This window comes from Pipistrellus kuhlii, unplaced genomic scaffold (genome assembly GCF_014108245.1).
Source record: "Pipistrellus kuhlii isolate mPipKuh1 unplaced genomic scaffold, mPipKuh1.p scaffold_m20_p_4, whole genome shotgun sequence".
NCBI classification, from domain to species: domain Eukaryota; kingdom Metazoa; phylum Chordata; class Mammalia; order Chiroptera; family Vespertilionidae; genus Pipistrellus; species Pipistrellus kuhlii.
The window spans coordinates 31,258,746-31,279,643 of record NW_023425540.1 but is presented as its reverse complement, the minus strand read 5'-3'; the positions used below and the strand labels follow the sequence as shown (position 1 = coordinate 31,279,643).

General features: G+C 39.3%; 1 protein-coding gene and 1 pseudogene across 6 annotated transcripts in view; one reads left to right on the top strand and one right to left on the bottom strand.

The window, feature by feature from the left end:
* The window catches only part of MAST4 (microtubule associated serine/threonine kinase family member 4), a 505,205-nt gene that overhangs the window by 124,330 nt on the left and 359,977 nt on the right, over positions 1 to 20,898 (bottom strand). The gene's annotated exons all lie outside the window — the stretch shown is intronic.
* LOC118704060 lies at positions 1,534 to 1,660 on the top strand (annotated as a pseudogene).

Genomic DNA, 20,898 nt, shown 5'->3' with positions numbered 1-20,898 from the left:
GCTACTCTAAGCTAATCAAGAACTCTACATGCATCTTTCCCCAGCATCTGTTGTTAACTATACTCACCCCTTTTAGAGCCTTAATTACTAGATTTATATTCGGGTGGTGATTACCATATTGCATTGGAATATAAAGTGTCTCACATTCAATTTCTGGGAACTTATACAGTTGAAGCGGCAATGCCAAACCTAAGTGGGATCACAGTCTCGTGTGAAGAAAGCATAAAGCTCCCAGGACAGGGGTTAGAATGAAGCCCGAGACTGGGGAAGGTCCCCTGGTCCTCACTGTAGAACTCCTGGCTATCCAATCAGTGGAGAGATGTAAGGTAGGCATCTGGCACCGCAGGGAGGATGGAGGCCACGTGTGGGTTTGGAATCACTGTGATGCACCCTCCACACACACACACACACACACACACACACACACACCGCATCCAAATGCCCACAAGTACAGCCTGGCAGGAACCGCATCCATTTCCTGCCTGAGCCTTTCCCAAAGGTTGCAGAAATGTCACATTTTTGTGGTGACAGAGAGCACATCCAATCACCTTAGGAGTTCATGTCCCAGAAAGAACATATTGCTTTTCAACACCTTACACAAAGCAGCTTAGCAGAAAACATCTGAATAAGCTCTAAAGAATAATTCTAAATAGCTAGGTGTGGCTTGTGATGACACTACAACAAAAGATAAAAGCCTTTTAGGTAAGCTGTTTTGAATGAAGAGATTGCACAAAGCCAGATAAGGCATTTTATACCTAAGACATTGGCCAACTGGCTTATGCTCTAATCTCCTGTTTGCAATGTGGTCTGGTGTGAAAAGTAAGCTGCCATGAAGAGCCCCTTTCATGGAGAACCAAGCGGAGAAACAAGGTGGTACCTGTAATGAAATGTAATATCGTGTAAAAACCTGTTCTTGGACTCCATTGTTTGTGTGCATCTCCAGATGGATGGCGTATGTAGATGCGAATTCACAAAAGCCATATTACTGGACAATAACCTGATACTTTCCTTTGAAACCTGAACTTTGCTTATCACCGAAAGTGGTTGCAAAAGCAAGGATAAAGGTGAAACTGTAATGAGAAAATGGACACCGGCAGGCTGTCTTCCCACAGCGGTGTCAAAGTTAATCAGCGATCATATTGCAAAATCTAGATCATGTTAATGCGACACATTCACAGGGCACTCACTCGGCTCGACTAGCTCTCAGTGACTTTGGCACTGGCAGCTTCACTGGTACTCTGACCAGAAGCTTCTGGGTCTTGGTCAGAAAGCACAGAACATTTTCTAAACTATAAAGCTATGCCTACACTGCTCCGTATGCTCCGTATCGTGACAAGCAAACTCAGCCTGATCCGAATTTCTTCTCTACCCATTCTTCCCAAACAAGGAGAGGGATCTTACAATCTGTAAGGAGCACAAAGAAATTAAGACCCAAATAAAGTAATGTTCACAACTCCATCAGTCAGCAGAGAACAACATTCCACTCTGTTAATTTAATGTTAATAGTTGACACTTTTTTAAAAGTGCTAAAAAATCGCTTCTCGGCCTTTTGGCTAAGATCAAGTGTAAAAGTGCTAAAAAGTCAGCAAGTATTTTTTCTTTCTTCTTTCTTTGTGTGTGTGTACGCGTGGGTTTCAAAAAGAATACTATTCTACTCATTTATCAAATGTGGGTTTCCAGCTTACTTTCTCTACACATTTATTGTAAGTAAGGCTATCCATTCCTAGGCCGAGTCTGTAAATATGGTTAAACCAGGGCAATAAGCATTTCTAGATTATTGTAAGTCATAAACTAGGTATCTTAAAACAATGTCCAACTGAAATTTATCTTGTTTAATATGTAAAAATGGTACACAATGTCTAATACTTTGAGGAATATATAATATTGGACATAAAATAAGCAGCAATAAGTCTGAGTTACTACATGTTGTTTGTAGTTGCTATACATATGTGTCTGTGTTTTTGTACATAATAAAATATATAATTGCTTTTTCTGGAATAGAGAACTCTGGTATTTTCAATAAACCTTCTCAGCATTTGCATAAAGTTCTCTGTTAAACCGTTTCACAGTCTGATACGCATGGCCTGTGGAGCAGGCAAACCCTCAGCCGAGAGAGACAGGGCTGGTGTAGAGGAACAAAATCAGGCAAGAAATAGTCCTCATTTTTACCTTGGTGTGGAATAGTCTGCACTTCCCCACATTTAAAATGCTGTTTCCAACTGGTCTTACTCTTATAAACTCTGTGCCAGCAAATATCATCTTATTCTGTTTGTGACCTCAGTCGCAATACCAAAGGCAAAGGTGCTTAAACCTTGTTGAATGAATGAATGACCAAATAAGCTAATAAAAATGAGACAGAAAAGCCATAACTAGTTTGGCTCAGTGGATAGAGTGTTGGCCTGCGGACTGAAGGGTCCCAGGTTCGATTCCAGTCAAGGGCATATACTTTGGTTGTGGGCACATCCCCAGTATGGGTTGTGCAAGAGGCAGCTGATTGATGTTTCTCTCTTATTGATGTTTCTAGCTCTCTATCCCTCTCCCTTCCTCTCTGTAAAAAATCAATAAGATATATATATATTTTTTTTTTTTAAATGAGGACAGGAAATTTTGCTTAAAAAGGGGGAGGGAAGAATCTGGCCTAACCTCCCTTTCTTAAATCAGTGAGAATTCCTAATTAAAGTTTCTACTCAAAAGCCTAGAATCTTCATCAGAAAGCAGTGATCATGGGTCAGGATGTACTGAGAGTTACACAAAGTCAGACTCCACCCCTAGCCTCCAGGGCTCAATCTAAAAGGATTACATATACAACAGAATAATTGATGGGCAGATCCAGGTAACTAAATATTCTCAAAGAACCTATAGGCTCAGGGGTGAAAATAGCAATGGAGCAAGAGTTTCTGGAAGGGGGACAGATGGCTTCTGACAAATAAGCACACCTCAATGCAAGTGACAGAAGTAGGTCACGGTGAGTAAGTGAATTTTCCACTGACTCATTCCCACGTGTGTCATGGCAGCAAAGGATACCAGTGATCTAGCTCTCCATCTAGGAGAGCGAGACAAATTAGTTCTCTAAGGAAAGGAGCTAGAATTAAAACTGACTCAGAGCGAGAACCACCATCCTGGCCTATAAACTGATCAGCCAGCAGGCAGGTCAACGGGCCTGGCAAATAATACTCACTTCATAAAAATCCTTGTGTATTTAGGAAATCTAGCCACTCAGACTGCAGGTCCATAAGAGTAAAGTGATTCCTGTCCTCTCTCCCGCTAACGGATCGATGCAATCAGGTTTAATGGGGTTGCACCAATTAACATAGATTCAACAAATCTTCACCAAGTCTGCATGCAGTTTTTCAGTTGTTAACTTTGCATGCAAATAACCTCTGGTTTAGTGCCAATAGGGGGGAAAAAATCTGGTAAATTATTTTTAAGTACTAATTCATTTATTTTAGTACAAATGGGGCATACCTTTGCAAATGTCAGAGAGTCACCATCCATTATGATAATAGGGTCCAGCCAATCTTACCAACTTATTCAAAGTTCACTGCATGAATGATCAGAGCTCTCAGTCCCGAGACAGAACTTAAAATATGTCCTTATTTAAAAATTCAAAGGCAATAAATCAGGTTAAAGAGGTGACAAGAGATGACCCTCCTCTGCTATCTACTCTGGGAAATGCCTCCTGCTTTCTCCTGGAGGAGCCAGTGAGGTCAATGCAGGACTCCAGGTGGGGTGGTGCTTTGGAGACCCACAGTCTCTATCCACCAGGAACTTGCATTAAAATTAAGTCTGTTGAAATAATGCATGCACTTTACTCCAGTGGGGGACCATGCAGAGAAGAAGGTAAATGCTTTCCTTCACATAGGAAAAAAATACTGTCCCCATTTGGAAAGATTCCACCCAATGGACATCAGTTTTATTTTCTTCCAGTACAGTTCATGGGTTAGGTAGCCTCATCCATGCTTGAAACAAAATTAGTCGAATGTTATCAGCCAGTTCTGAAGTTATAGGAAACATACTTTTCACTGTAAAAGTTGATGGGCATGAGGACAACCTTCGTGACCTTGGCCTCTTTAGCTCAATGCACTGCTGAATCAAGATACCAAATAAAAATAAACCCAAGCTTCTCTACAATGAGATGCTATGAGTGACACAACACTCAGGATAGGAAAGTGCTGAGGCAAAGAACATTTACAAGACTGTAGGTGCTCCAAATATATAAAGCTCATATGGTTTCAATGTTTTAAACGAAAGCCGCTGGAAACGGCAACATAGAATGAAAGGGTTTAAAACCACAGACTCTTTACTATATATAAAACAGGTCTTATTCCAAAACTCAGTCCCAGGCCTCTGACAATTTGCCTTAAGATTGCTCTGGAATGACAATTTACAGAAATAAAAAGATTTTTGTTGTTGCTGTTTTCCCTGAGTAAAAATGTCACTCCGATGATATATTTTGGCCACTGGGGCTATGTTTACCTCTTTAAGAACCAAAGTTTTGGAAACGTGATTAACAACAGCTACCCAATAGGCCATCAGTTGGTCACCTCAGATCTTACACTCAGTTCTAACCTGGTTTAAGCCAAAGTTTAAAAGGGAAACAACCCTAAACCATTAAATATTGCCCCTGAGACTATGAAGCAAAAGAATATAAAATAGAAGTATTATTTAATGGGATTACTAAATTACAAAGCTTTTATATTGTATTACTCTGGGAAATTCTTTGTTAAATGAACACACTTAAGGATGTGAAGGATGTGAATGAAAAATATCTAGCCACATGTATATAAAGTCTTTAGATAAGAAAAATATATACTTAATTAGAAATGTGGATTTGTAAATCTCTAGATGTTCCTAAATATACATTTCACATTGAATCATGAAATCAAAGTAAATTTCAAATTTAAACATGTCTACATTTTTAATTTAAATTTAAAATTTCATTAAATGAAATTCTGTAGTATGTAATTCAGGAATCTAAAAGGTATAAGACTTATTTTCAGATCAACTTTGTATAGACCTGCACATGGCACAAACTTTTCAAGGTCGCAGACAGCTATTTCAATGATGTGGTTAGCATCAAATTATAAACTCAACCAAAACGAACTTGTGTTTTCCTCCTACCCCTTACTCCATATGCTTTCCTTTTAAAACTCCCACTATTCCCTTCTCTTCTATGTGGACCCAAAAGCAATACTGTTAATGGAAGACCTTTAAATAGAAAATGCTTTTTGTTCTTGTCAAAGTGAAAAACCAAAATAAACTAAATTTAACAATCAGAAAACACTATGTCACAGAACTTTCCAATTGTAATTTCCTACTCAGCTCCTATCATCTCTCTCAATTCTTAATTCTTTTTCCATACAGATAGAATGAACAGGATAGTGTGGTTCCAATTTACTTTTAACTACAACGAAAAGGCCAATAGTACCATGAACCTAGAGTAGCAATCAAATTAACCTATAATAAAAGATGCTTAAATCCCAAACGCTAATCCAAAGTAAAAGAAAGCACACATGCCTACAGAAAGGTAAGTATAAGGTTCTGTGGCTTGCCCTGTCTCAGAAATACTATTTAAACCATGTGCACATCATCTCTCCACACCCACCTTCATTTCACTTGGAAACACAGAGGGCCTGAAAGATTAGATTCAGTCCCTGAGTCCACGCAGCCCTGAAACCTTGAGACCTCTGGAAGGGTAATAATCAACATTAACTCTGGGACCCTTCATTAATCTTAATGTAGATGATTCTTAATCCCCAACCTGGATCTCTTCTACATTCCAAACCCTGTATTCAGCCGTCAGCTGCACATCTCCACCCATGTGTCTACAGAGGCTCAGCCAGTGAATCCCAAACTGAAATTATCATCTATACCCAACCTGTCCTTTAGTTTCAGTGATGGGCGCCATTAGCCAACCGCCTAAAGCAGAAAACAGGAACAAACTCATTTCCCCTTCCTCACTCTAATCATCTAACTGATCTATCCAGTCCCATGGATTCCATTTCCTGAACATGTCCCCTTGCCCTCACAGCCACCAGCCTGGTGGTGGTATCATCAGCATCTCTGGCCAGAAAGCCTATGAATGAAGCTTGCCCAATTCCAAAGCATCCTCCAACTACCAACAATTTTTTCAATGGGAAGGTTGTGATCGTGATAGCATCGTTGCCCCGTTGTAAAACCCGCCAGTGGTTCCTGCTGCCCACAAAGTGAATTCCAGGCCTCTGCTTATCACTGTAATCAGTTTCTCCTCAAGTCTTACTCCAAAGGCTCGTTGGATAGGCGTTTGTCTCTCTGCCTGGGCTATTCTCTTCCACCTTTCACGGACTCCTCTCTTTCCCACCAACCTGGTTTATTTCCCGGAGAGCCCATTTTTTTGTTACATGTCTCTGGGATGCTCTCAAAACCCTATTTATTCGAGCATCTACGACATGGCTAAGAGGAGGCAAGCACAGACATATACACAGGCAATGTTATAAATTCTTGTTAATCCTTTGTGTCTTCCTCCCCCGATACCCACCCACACCACATGCCCCATGAAACTGCAAGCTTTCAAGTGGGCAGGAACTGTCTTCTTTGCCACTGACTCCTCAGCACAATGCCTAATGTAAGAAAGGGACTCAACTAGTATTTACTGAATTCATGAACTAACAGATGCAGAGGATGGGAGCAGGCTGCGCCCACCTCCCAGCTCCCAAGTGGAATTTCCCCTGCTTTAGGACTATTCTCTTAAACTCAGAGGTGGCCATAGCAACAGATCCTACCCTAAGGGCTGGCTTCCAGGAAGTAAGGATGTTTCATACATAAACTGCTTAAAAACAGACTAAGAGCCAAATCATCCCTTCCTTATCCAACTCTCTATTCACTGACAATCACAAACCTTTTCTAGACTGAAAACTCTCCTGGGAAAAGGCTTATACCCCTTAGGGAATGGAGATCTCACTTTTCATGCTGATAGTCAAATTTTTATTGGGGATGATCTAAAGAAAACTAGAAAGAAGCTTTCCGATCTTCATGCAGTTTTATGCCTACTGACATCCAGGGACCATGTCTAAGACCATCACTAAATGGGGTTTCTTCTGGGGTGTCCCATGAGGTCCCATTAGCCCCTTCAGACCCTTCCATGCACATCACACTGGCATTCATGGAGTACAGCTGGAGTCGACTTCACTTCCACAGCATATTTGGGACTCGGATGAGAATAAAGCACATATGTCTGAGCTACTGGTTAAGACAGATATATTTTACTTTGCTTCTGTAATAACTGTACACTTCAATGAGTTATGCACCTCAAATGTGGGCAATAGTCAAACTGTCTGAGTACAACATTAAAGTAAAAAATGGCTGTCTTCTACACTATTTTAATTGTATTCTTAAATATGTAAATAATAAATATACATACTGACAACTGTTGTGGGGCTGAGTGAAAAAGGTGAAGGAATTAAGCAACAAAAAAAAAAGAAAAAGAAAAGAAAAACAAATCATATTCGTCAACAACTCTGTGATGATTACCGGAGGGTAAGGAGTGGAGGGAGATAGTAGAGGTAAAGGGGATAAATGGTAATGGATGGACACTTGACTTGGGGTAGTAAACGCATAATGCAATATACAGATGATGTATTATAGAAATATACACCTATATAATTTTATTAACCAATGTCATCCAAATAAATTCAGTAAAAATATCTAAATATCCTTATACAGTACATCTTTGAGTTACAATGCTGATAATTTAAAATAATTACATAAAAATGCTTACCTGATGGAGATAATTCTTAATACTCTTATGTAAAAAGATTAAAATAGGATATATTATAGTTTATTTAACATGATATATTTGGATTTTCACAAATAAAAGGAACTGGCTAATTTAAACCTGATTTCTTTTCATAGGGAGTTTCAGTTTCATTTGCATTTAAAATTAAAATATAAGGTGAAGCCCAAAGATAAAGAAGTCCTTGCCATCAACACCTGTGTCAGCTCCATGAGTCACTCAAAAATGATGGATTGTTTTTTCATCTCTTTTGAACAGAATTCCATGGTCTCAAGTATAACAGGAGGGAAATATGTGCCTAAGGGGCTATGATTTACAATTATTCTGTTTCATACTGATTAGCATAAACGACCATGATAGAAAATTGCATGCAAACCCTTAAAAAGTCAATAAAAGACATTGATCCATAGCAGCAACTAAAGGAGGAAAAATTGCTTCGAGCTTCCTATCTAATTTGGTAGAAGATCTTTTAACCTGAAAATAATTCCATGTTTACAAAGTAAGCTTATGGTTGCATGAATTACCTTTCCCAAACATATGGACACATCAAACCTCAACACTTTGCTCCGCTTCCAGGTCTATTGGGCTAAAAGTCTGCACCCAGATTAACATGGAGGGATTTTTCAATGCAACTTTAAAGCCAAAAATGAATCCTCCTTTGTATTAGAAACTAATATTGTGAGGTGATGCCATAATGGGCAAGTGGTATGACTTTGAAAAGCATTCTCTCTCTCTCTCTGAAAAAATATTATCTTGAAATGCAAAGTTTAAGGTGGTAGGCAGCTAATGAAAAGGAAAGGCTTCCATTTTCTGAAAGTCTGAGAGTCACTTTGCTTGTCATTCCTTCTCATTCAGAACTTCATTATTGGTGTGCTTATAAACTCTCAAAAATGACTTCAACACTAGTACATGAGAAGAGCTATATCACCATTATTCCTTAACATCTTAATATATATATATATATATGTGTGTGTGTGTGTGTATATATATATATATATATATATATATATATATATATATATATATGTTATTGATTTTTTTTCACACCCCATACTGGTGAGGTGCCTGCAACTAAGGTACATGCCCTTGACAGGAATCAAACCTGGGACCCTTGAGTCCACAGGCTGATGCTCTATCCACTTGAGCCAAACCAGCTTTGGCTCCTTAACATCTTTTTATTTCAAAGATCTTCCTTTCCAGCTACACAATCCAAACCAAGCTAGTAGCAGGTAGGTAGAGCACAGGATTTTGTAACTTCATGGCCCTATTTAACTAGAGGAATATGTGGTAATGACAAAGAGATGGTGATGCTCTGGTGATGCTGAGACACAGGCTCCTCTGATGTAAGCAGAGGACACAACTTAATACACACAGAGCAGGGACAGGGCCACACTCCCACAGGTCCTGATCTTTAGGTCCCTCCAAAGGCAAATAAATGGTCAGTGTGACAATCAACACACTCATGCTGCCGGTGTTTAATACACTCCTGGGCTTGCCAGCTACATACTAGGAAAGCAACTGATGAAAACCCAGTACATTTCTCACCGCTTAATTCCCAGCTTAACTCCCAGGTGAATCAAAGGTTATTTTCCTGGCATAAGATCTGCTTAACTCTGCCAGGCCTAAAGTTGGTGTTCTGATAAACTGAAGAGGCCATCTGGGTCAGCCTTTCTCTGTGATACAGTGTCTAAGCTGCCAGGACCGCAGCTGCTGATCCAGCCATTCCTAACCTAGAGTCCACGGACTTCTAAGGGGAATATGAAGAGAATGTACTGTGTCTATAAACTTGGATTGTTTTGTGGTTTTCTACTAATCACAAACAGAAATATATCAAAATGTATCATTTCCTTCATGTACATTCTCAGTATTAGCAGTCCTTTTAATTTTGTCACCAATGGAAATCATGTATATTCTTGTATCACGTTATAGTTGCTGCAAGTATAATAAAAAATCATTTATGAGCCACCAAAGGACTTGTACGCATGCATATAAGCATAACGTATGAACACTGACAGTAGCAGGGTGAGGGCATGTGCTGGGGGGGGGGGGGGGGAACAGCTGGAGAGAGGTCAATGGGGGAAAAAGGAAATGTATGTAATACTTTAAACAATAAAGAATTTAAATAATAATAATAATAATAATAATAATAATAAATCATTTATACTCATTATCATTTCAAAATTTTGGTAGGTAGTGCACCTGCATATAGATCTTGATCTGATGTGCTAATAATGCATCACATATATCAAAATTAAAAAGATAGTCTATGTGGCTATTACAATATAACTGATTTCCTTTATCATCCTACTACTTATTTTATTTTATGCATTTTAAAACATTATTCTCAAAAGTGGTCCACAGGCTTCACCACCCTCCCAATGGAATCCAGGATTTTAAAGCAAACAGGCAAGCAGTGGAGGGTCCAGGAAGTCTTGCCAATGTCACACAACTAGCTAGTCACAGAAGTGTGACCAGAAACCAGACCCCCTGGTCACATTACAGGGCTCCTTTCATTATATTTTATGGCTTTACTGACCCTAGCAAAAAAAAAAAAAAAAAAAAGTAGAGGATCCCGCAAAGAGCATGTAATGTAAGCATGTTCCAGGCACTGTTTAAGGAGCTGGGCTCTTAAATCCATCATCCCTTTTCCTCTTACACTCACTCACTCATTATAATTGGTACATGTAGAAAAGAATTCACGCGCAATGGGACACAGAACACAAAAGACTGATACATTTTTTAGAATACCTACTGATCCTTACTCAAAGAAAGCTATTCAGTAGAATCCTCAGTCTCCACAAACTTTCTGGGCCATCTATAAGGTGGCATTCAGATGACTCAGTGTATTCATCATTTGCATACTTGCACCAATAGGTAGATATGGCTGTTTATCATTGGTAACTTATAAGCTGCCAAATATTAAACAAGGGAGGGGAATAATATCAAACTCAAAAAAAGCTAGTGTCACCCAAGGTCACAAAAAGGAGGTTCAATCTTATTTCACACACACACAAATCAAGTCAATTGAAAATGGAAATGCATAATACATAAGACAAACAGTTGCAAACCGTGATAAAAAGCAGACCTTGGAATGTGCATGAACAGCAATTTGCATTTAGCAATGTTTCATATGTGAACATTAAATGTGTTGAGAGGAAAAAGCAAGTAAAAGCCATTCAATTGTTTTCTTGAAATATTGGTAATAGTACAGTAAAACTTCAGAGCAGTCATAAAATTGGAGTTATTTGCCCCAATTACAAGAGCTTTTATCCTATACCTGGTCCCAGCTTCCTATTGCCCTCCATTTCCCAAGTTCCATAGGAAGGATTTTTATTCTCTTAGAAGATTTTCATCCTAAAGCACATGCAAAGTTCATTCCAGACTTGAATCTGGCAATAATCTACCCTCTTGTCATTTTCTTCTTCTTCTTCTTTTTTTGCTTGAGAAAATATGGAACACCAGACTGCCAATCTAGCAATAATATACCACACAATATGAGAGTCACACACTTGGAAGGAACCTCAAGTAGACATAAGAGCGACTTGGCATTTATGTATCAAGATTCATAAACATGTTCACGTCACTTTGCCCTAGAAATCTCTATTCTGGGAATTAATCCTAAGGAAATAGTTCCAAAAGACAGAAAAAGCTATATGCATGAATATGCTCACTGGGGAGTGCTTTCATTCAATAAACCTTTATTAAGTGTCTATTATGTGCCAGGCACTATGCTGGCACAGAGTCTCTGCCTCAAGACATTCACAATCAGCTGGGAATTCAGACAAGTGCACACAGAATTTCAACATGTTGGGATAAATGCTAACAGGCCTGTAGAGAAAGCACTAGAGACGCTGAAAAGTGCTGGAAGAAAAACCTTCTTCTCGACATTCTTTTTAAAGACACAAGGTCATGTTAAAATATTGTTTTAAATTCCTTTATTATTCTGAGAAAAATTTCTCAATACAATCCTATAAAATAAAAGCCTAATATGCTAAGTGTCCAGTCGTCCATTCAATTAATCAAAGTGTAATATGGTAATGATATACTAAGCCCACTCAACCGCTCACTATGACGTGCACTGACCACCAGGGGGCAGAAGACCCTTGGAGTGATAAGTTAGCTTGCTGCTGGGGTCCAGCTGATGGGGACTGAGTGAGATGGACCAGACATGCCCTGGAGCCCTCCAGTGGTCCCTCCCCAACTGGCCAATTTCTGTGTCCCTCCCTGGCCTTGATCATGTACTGGTGGGGACCGTAGGCCTGACCTGGACCCTCTCACAATCCAGGACTCCTTGGGGGATGTCGGGGAGAGCAAGTTTTGGCCCAATCCCACAGGCCAGGCCGAAGGACCCCACTGGTGCATGAATTCGTGCACCAGGCCTCTAGCTTATAAAATAATTAATTAACAATCAAACATAATTGTCCTTTAACAGCTCACAGAAATCCTCGCCTTTCTCTCTACTCCCTGTGGAAGGGGGAGCAGAGCCAGCAATCAGAGTCCTCATTGGGCATATCCACCAGCCGACTGGGGTCTTTGTTTTCTACTAGACATTGGGGTGTCCCTAATCAAAACTGTTGAGGAACTCTGAGTATGATTTGCTTAAAACACAAAACAAACAAAAAGGTATCACTCCTCTGAGAACTTTCTCTTTCAAATAGCCCGAAGCTACTTCAGAAAAATCCTGCTTTGAGATTTCAGAACACAGTACAGATCGCGCAATCATAATTTTCTAGTGTATTTAGAAATGGAAAAATAGCCCAGTTTTAGGGATTATACTGAGAAGTTTTTAAAGAAGTATAGATTAGACAAACCTCATACTATATAGTGAGATATAATTTAAACTAAATTGAGGCACATTGCAAACGACATAGCATGCCTGTATTTACATATGGATTAGAGGAAGTACTATTCCTACAACATACACAGCACCCAAAACAAGCCAAGACATGCTGTATATCAGGGTGTTGGCCCATGGAGATGCCTCTTTCAGTGTGTTCTGTCTTGTGTCATGGCTCAAGGCTTTGGCCATACTCCAGAAGTGGGCAGGGGCTTTAGAAGAACTATGAGAAAAGGCCACACCTGAACTATTTTTCATTAAAGAGTGCCTAAAGAGTAAAACTGAACCGAACTAATCAATGGGAAGAAGGTAAAATGAACATTTACGGAGTCCCTGTATTTGCTAGGCATTGTCCTAGGTCCTGGGCTGGCAAAGTCTTTCTGAAAAGGGCCATATAGTACATATTGGGGCTTGCAAGGCCAAAATCTCATGTTACAACTCCTGGATTCTGCTACTGTAGAACAAGCAGCCATAGGCAACTCCTAAATGCACTGGTGTGGCTATATTATATTGAAGCTTTATGTACAAAAACAGGTAGCATGATTTAGATTTAGCCTGTTAGCTGCAGTTTGTCTACCCCTGACCTAAGTGCTTCACAAGGTATCGTGCTTAAGGCACAAAAAAAGATACGCTGGTTATTTTCCTACTTAAAGATGGAAAAACCAGTATCAGAAATAAGGGGACCCGCCATGGTCACCTGTCTCATCTGCTTCTGAGCCAGGATTCCATTCAAAGTCCGCCTAAATCCAAAATCTGAACTCTTTCTACTAAATGAACTGAATACAGATTGTTGACTACAGATGACAAAGAGCAGTCAACTTGAGCAGAAGAAAAAGAGAAGTCTTAATCCTTCCTCTTACTTAATATTAACCAATCTATACCTATCTACAACAAAATAGGGAAGACAGCAAAAATGCTGGTAAACAGGGTTACAGGTAAACCACCCATCTCAAAGGCTTCTGGAATATTCAGTACTGAACTCATCCATACCATAAGGGAAATGGACCCAAATTCTGTATTGCAAAGTTTCAGATTCTGGCAAAACTATCATGTGATCACTCTCCTAGAATTCCAATATTCCCTCAGAGGATTTGGCAAAACAACTCATTGACATTCATATATTCAGCAATTCATTCTTTCAAGATCTAAACTTTGTCCCTTATGTGTGTGAGCAGGTTTGCCAGATGGTGGGCCAATTAATGTATTTTTGCAAGGAGCACACTATATAAAAGCTTAATAAAGGATGTGGCACCCTATACAGTGTGGCTCTGTTGATTGAGCATTGTCCCATGCACTGAGAGGTCACCAGTTCAATTCCCAGTCAGGGCACATACCTTGGTTGTGGGCTAGATGGCCAGTGGGGGGCCTACAGGAGGCAACCGTTCAATGTGACCCTCTCACATAGATGTTTCTCTCTCTCTCTTTAAAATCAATAATGAATCCTTCCTCTCTCTTTAAAATCAATAATGAAAACATTTAAAAATAAAAATAAAGGATGTGGCACTTACCATTCAGGAACTTTAGCAGAATTAGAGGCAACATATAGACAACTAATTAACCTCTGATCTGAAATGCCACTTGACTCTGAAAAGAAACTACAGGGGTAATGGATAGAGTTTAGTGCCTGAAACTCAAGGGAGAATAAGCAATAAATATGTGTGTGAATCTTATTCAAGGTTCTCATTGCTTTTATTCCCCTGAGAGATCAAAGGTTTATTTTCACCAGTGTTGTCCTCATTTGGAACCTGAAAACCAAGTTCCAAGTTCATTCAGGTTCCATGTTGTTTACCAGCTTGAAACTTTGGTTCCTAAACATTAATTTCCTCATCTTTCAATAAGGAAGTTCAACTAGATGTTTCTGAAAGTCTCTTCCAAATTAAGCCTTCTATGAATCAGTTTTTAACCCATGATTCTGTATGACCAATATTCAAAAATAATATTCTGAATGAAATGTAGATGCCACATATCTTAATACACAACATAGTGTTTTTTAAATCCTTAAGAGTAAGAAGACGTTTTGACTATTAAGAGAGCTGCACATTATTTATTAAAATTAAATGATTTTTCCCAAAGGACACTGGGGAAGGGAAGATGTGGAGCAGATGGATTCACTGCTCCCCAATGGAGAAAAAAAACATTCCTACACCTTGCAAAAATATATTAATTGGCCCGCCATCTGGCAAACCTGCTCACACACATAAGGGACAAAGTTTAGATCTTGAGGTTTAACATTTAAACCTGTGGGGAGATGGTAATTGGAATCTGAGTTAGCAATAGTATTTTTAAAGGGAACCTTTCAAGAGAAAAACAAGGCCTAGAGGGTGAGACCATCCAATGCTACCCAGTGAGCTGGCTGAGGCCACTCCCGTGGAAGTTGAGGTCATGCATTGGCTCTGTGGCTCTCAGAGCACAGGTGTGAATGCGTCACCACAGCTTTACAAGTAAACGTTCTATACCTTCTTGTTCATTACAGATAGCTTTCAGATTTTCTGGAAATTGTACTACTGTAAAGCTGGGTATTTGAAGAATCCCTTTAAGGAGAAAAAGCAGCTCATAAACAGGAGGTACAATAAAGAATGAGTTTTGTGCATACAGGTGCCCAGAAAAAAACCTTGGTAGGATAACTCCACATTTTTAATAGTGGTTATGCTTGAGTACTAGACTTGGGGGTGTTTGTTTTTTTTCTTTATGGTTGTTATATTTTCTCCATTCTCGAGCATGTGTTAAGGTTAATTTTATTTTACAAGTGATCTACATTTTGCTGAAATTAAAATATAATAAAAATAGTGGAAAGTCATGATAAATTATTTTTATGAAGTGCCCTGGCCAGTGTTGCTCAGTGATTAGAGTGCTGACCCATACACTGGAAGGGTTTCAGGTTTGATTCCGCCAAGGGCCTGTACCTGGGTTGCAGCTTTGATCCCCAGCTCCTGTTGGGGCATGTGGGGAGGCAACCAAACCATGTGTCTCTCTCACATCACTGTTTCTCCCTCCCTCCCTCCTTTCTTTCCTCTCTACCTTCCTCCCTCCTTTTTTTCCTCCCACTCTCTCTGGAAATGAATGGGAAAAATAATCCTTGGGTGAGGATTAACAACAACAACAAATTATTTTTATAAAAAAAAATAAGGTATCATGCATTTATCTTTTGTAAAACACTTTTTTGTTCTGTCTTCACTTGCATTTAAAAACTCCAAAATTCCTCCCAGAGCTCTATATTCATTTTCCAACAACCATAACCTATGTTTTCAACTCTGTCTTCCAAATCGTCCATTTCATAGACCCTTTTCCTTCACCAATGACCAATTCCAAATTATTTTTTAACACTTTTCTGCTAGTCAAACTTGTTGATCTGTTGTCTTATAACTTCTTCGCCTATGTAGCATCAAAGGGGCAATTATATATTAACAATGGGCCACACAATTTATGTAGTTTCTGCTTTTCTTTCAAATATCTTAGTTGGATGCATTTCCCTGTTACCCATTTGACATTATCAACCAAGTAATCAAACTATGTGTTAATCATCATCCTAATCAAACCTTTTTTTAGAAGGATGAACACAGCATAACAAGGTATCCTAGCTGGGATCCTGGGACTGAAAAAGGACACTAGACAAAAAAAATCAAATCTTAATGAATATGGAACTATTTTTTTTAAAAAAAACGGGGGAGCAGAAGTGAGCAAAATAAAACTTATTATTCTAATCTTATATTAGCATTATAAACAATTAAAAACACCTGGAACTTTTTGAGGTGATACAAATATTATGTACCTTAATTGTAACGATAGTCATATGACTGTATTTGCCAAAATTCACAAGACTGCACACCTAAAAAGGAAGGTTTTACTGTGTATGTAAATTGCATCTCATTAACTATATTTAGAAAATAAAACAGCCTAGCTGCCTGGACTTCCTTTTAATACCGTGAGTAAACAGAAGTGGTAAACCCTCATTAGCAGGAATGTGAAGAAGTCTGGGGCCCGGATTAGTGGCCATGAAAACATCTCTTTAGCATTTAAAAAGCACCTGGAAGGAAGGCTTCTTTCCCTTTAGCAAGCTCACATATGGCACCACCGGGAGCTAAGAGGTCTCTGTGGAGCAGGGAACTCTGAACACAATGCTAGTGCCATTTTGCATATTGTATATTGTGTATACTTGCTTCCCATGCAATTGTTTTGTGCATAACAAAGCAATTATTTCTTAGTTCTCAACAATGATTTTCCCAAAGGAAAAGACATATTTAAGTAAGTGCCACCAACTCATCCCTTTAAAAACTTAGTTAACATTAACATAACTCAACAGGAATTACTATATTTTTAAAAGGTAAAGAAGGAGCCTGTAAGTAATTCATCTCTAAAATCTCCCAACAGACCTTTTCTGGCAACCTCACTACAATGCCATCTAAGATGCAAGGACTTTTAGCCCTTCTATGAAATGACTGCATGCACTCTTAGAGGACCAGGGTTTTGAGATGTGTGCATAATATATACCCTCCTGTGAATGCACAGGATTTTATAATAAACACAGGGAAGTCTCAGGAAAGTGTGTGTGTGTGTGTGTGTGTGCTGTGGGGTGCTATTCATTCAGAAGGCCTGTAAGATAGCAGCTGTTCAGAGCTCCATTGTAAGTAAAAACCGCAATTTTAAAAGCACAAGCCCACTCAAATGCTATTATAAATTGTGATGCTTTAAGACGAGAAAATCATAGGAGAAAACATATGCAATTTCCATTAATGGGAAAGAGAATCAGCAGGTGGCAACTTTAAAACAAAGCAAATCCAATTCTATTTGTCGCCCTCTTCCCTCAGACGGTGGGGGCTTTTCTATAGCAAAGGTAAAATCCATCTTTGAATTGCTAGGAGGCTACTGTACTATAAAAATTAAAAGACTAAAAATCGTACTTTACAAATATGACTTTTACTAAAGAGAATATTGTTGGAGCTCTATTTCCTCTGGAGACGGGATACTAAAGTTTTTACCCAGGTTTACCACTTACTACCAGTGAGATCTGGAGACAATTTCTCCATGCCTTGGTTTTTCCCATCTGTATCACAGAGACTATAGACAGGAGTAAATGAGGCAGCATACACCAAACTGCCTCAATAAGTATTGTCCTTCCACCTCCTCTTCTGCTGATATTGGTAGAATTACCGGTTATTACACATTATTGTAATTCTGTTTACGATGCTTTCTAAACTATTAGACTGAGCTACTTGAAGAAAAGGATCATGCCATACATATCTTTCTTGCCCAGGTGATAATCATAGCTCTAGTCACATAAAAGGTACTTGATAAATATTTGGTATGTAAATGAATAAAGGAGATGATTCAATACATTCCCAGACCTTGTCCACTCAAGTCAAACATAGTCAAACGAGGTCATTAGGCTACCAGGTTCCACCAGAAGCCACAAAGCAGGAAAAGGGACACACAGAGATGTCACTCATATATAAGCAACTTCAAGGATCTTGAATCAACTTCCCCCATTTCTGAGATTAAACACACAGATCTCGGCTGATGGTTTCTCTATCTTTTGGCCCAGTCTGTAATCATCTGACTCCCCTTCAGTGCCTGTAAGGCAGCCAAAAAGAAAAGGACCTGGAAGAGGAGCTACCTGGCCTTCAGGACTGGGGGCTACCACCTCCCAATCCAATCCCTAAGGCATCTTCAGAAATGCTACCAAGTGAAGGCAAAACCAAACCAAAGACAAACACAACCAAAACCATTGCAGTCGCACAGGCCTTAACAGAGAGTTTAAGATATACACACCTGGAACTTCCCAACAAACTCCATAAATGCTGGGCCATGAATCCCCTCCAAACATGTTAGTTTCTTAGGAAAGAGATATGAAATCAAACCTGTTAAGTGGCTGAAGAAACAGCTACAAGCCACTGCCTGCCGGACACACCTAAAAGAATGGAAGGTCTGAAAAGAGAAGCTTGTTTCCTCTGCTCCAGGCTGGGCAGGCCGCTCACATGGGAACTAGAAAACTGGCTTAAAATGAGAACTATAATCTTTCTGGAACAATGGGTCATGACGAGCTTCCTTCATGCCAAAGTAAGTGTTTAGAAGTGACTTCTGCTAACTGAAAGAAAGAGTAAAGGGCACATATATTTACTCTGGCTTGAACACAACATTTTTGAATATGTCTCTCAGTGCCAAGAGTCAGACCCTTTTCTTCATGGATTTTGAACCTGGCACCCACTCCATGGAATGTTTGCATTTCCTAGGAATGGCATAAAAAAGCTGTTTCATATGAATATCTAACCAGCTCAATTATCTGTACTTTCTGACCTCCAAAAGATCTTGCAGTGAGGTGGTAGACAGATTGTAAGGTTAATACTCAAAAGGTAAAACAAACCACAATTTCTCTTGTCTAAAGAGTTTCCTTTAAGAAGCCATCAAATGATAACTAATCAATCACAACTGCAAAGAAAACTGAAGTCTACCTCTCACAAGGGCATCTTGACAATCAATGGTTGTGCTGGTCAAATGATATAAAAGATACTAAGATCCAAGAACTGGACTGAGGAGAGCAGAGCTCGGACCTTGTGCCTGATTCCTATGGTAAGAAAGCTTTTCAAAACCACTACTGCCCTGGCTGGTTTGGTTCAGCGGATAGAGCGCCAGCCTGTAGACTCAAGGGCCCCAGGTTTGATTCTGGTCAAGGGTATGTGCCTTGGTTGTGGACACATCCCCAGTAGATGGTATTCAAAGAGGCAGCTGATTAATATTTCTCTCTCATTGATGTTTCTCTCTCTCTCTCTCCCTCCCTCCCTCCCTCCCTCCCTCCCTCTCTGTAAAAAATCAATATATTTAAAACAAAACAAACAAAAAAACCACTACTAACTTTTCACCTTACAAGTCCTAGATTTCCAAGGCTGACTTACCTGAAATTGACAGAAGGAAGATATGTATTGAGAAAGACTGCTATGTACAAAGTTCACATAATAAAAATATGGTAACTCTTACTCCTTACCAACTTTGTGGTACAAACATCTAACCCCAGACATCAAGTCCTAAAACATGCAGGGAATTATAATTCATAAGCATAAAGCTCATTTTGTAGAATGCATACCAGGAACTAGGACCTAAAGTGCCCTGAACTATCCTATACTCGACCTGCCCCCACCACTGGTCACCATGGCCATTGGAGATCAAAGATTTTTAAAATTCCTTTGCTAAAGGATCTATCATTTGTGAAAGATGTAAATTCATATTCATTCTCTCATCCTGCCGAGTCTGTTGAGTGTACCCATCAGCTACTAGTATTTTGCCACCTGCCTACCCTTCAAAGTGGTTGAGCAGGCACAGGTCAATTTTACAATGGACTAATTTTTGGATTAGCAAATAATTTGTGTTAATTGAATGCGTACCAGAATGGGGGATGACAAATGGATAAAACTAATCCTCGCATGCAAAAAAGAAAATCTGACAGGGTTTCAGCATTCCCAGTGCTAGGTGTCTAACCTAGGTAATATACTTGGAAGTCTTTGATTCTGTATCAAAAATCTTGAGATAAGCCAAGTGAAAGTAGTATTTTTACAAGAATTATATCTTGAGTTCCAAGATCAACAAGCCATTCCAAATCAGACGTAAGAAATAACATTACATAATAGCCACATAATAGCTATTGTTTTACGGTCACAAAGGTTTTATTTACCATATTTCCTAGAGTGCTTTATTCAGCGGTGGTTTTTCCCATGACAAACATACTTTTTTTCCCTTAACCCCTCCATACATCTGAAAAAGGAAGACATGTATAATTATAAATTCTAATTTAAAGATACCCATCGTATAACATTTTAAAAGATATGACTGTGAAAGGGAGATAGGTGATTTTTATGCAAGCTACAGACTCAGATTTTTATGCAAGCTACAGACTTTAGATTGAGTACCTAGTTCCTGGTATGCATTCTCTGGCAGTGGCTAGAGAATATTCTAAGAGAGACTCCTGAGAGAGAAATGCGGTAAGGTCAAAACTCAGGGTCCAGAGACAACATGCACTGCCATGTTTAAAATTAGAATAACGCACAGCAAAGGCAGCTTCAGCAGCTCCTCATTCATCAGGCAAAAGGAGCCTGGAGGCCGGCATCAGATTTCTTCCCTCTCTGACTCTATGACCCTAGGAGACCCCGGTAGGTCTACCTAGCTCTTCACCCAGGTGATTCACTCAGAACCTAGTACATTGCCCTCCCAAAGACACCTGCAATTGGAACTTCCTGTCCGGTTTGAAAGTTTCCAGGGACATGGAGCTTGTTCTCACCTGCTAAGAGCTAAAAGCTTATTTGAG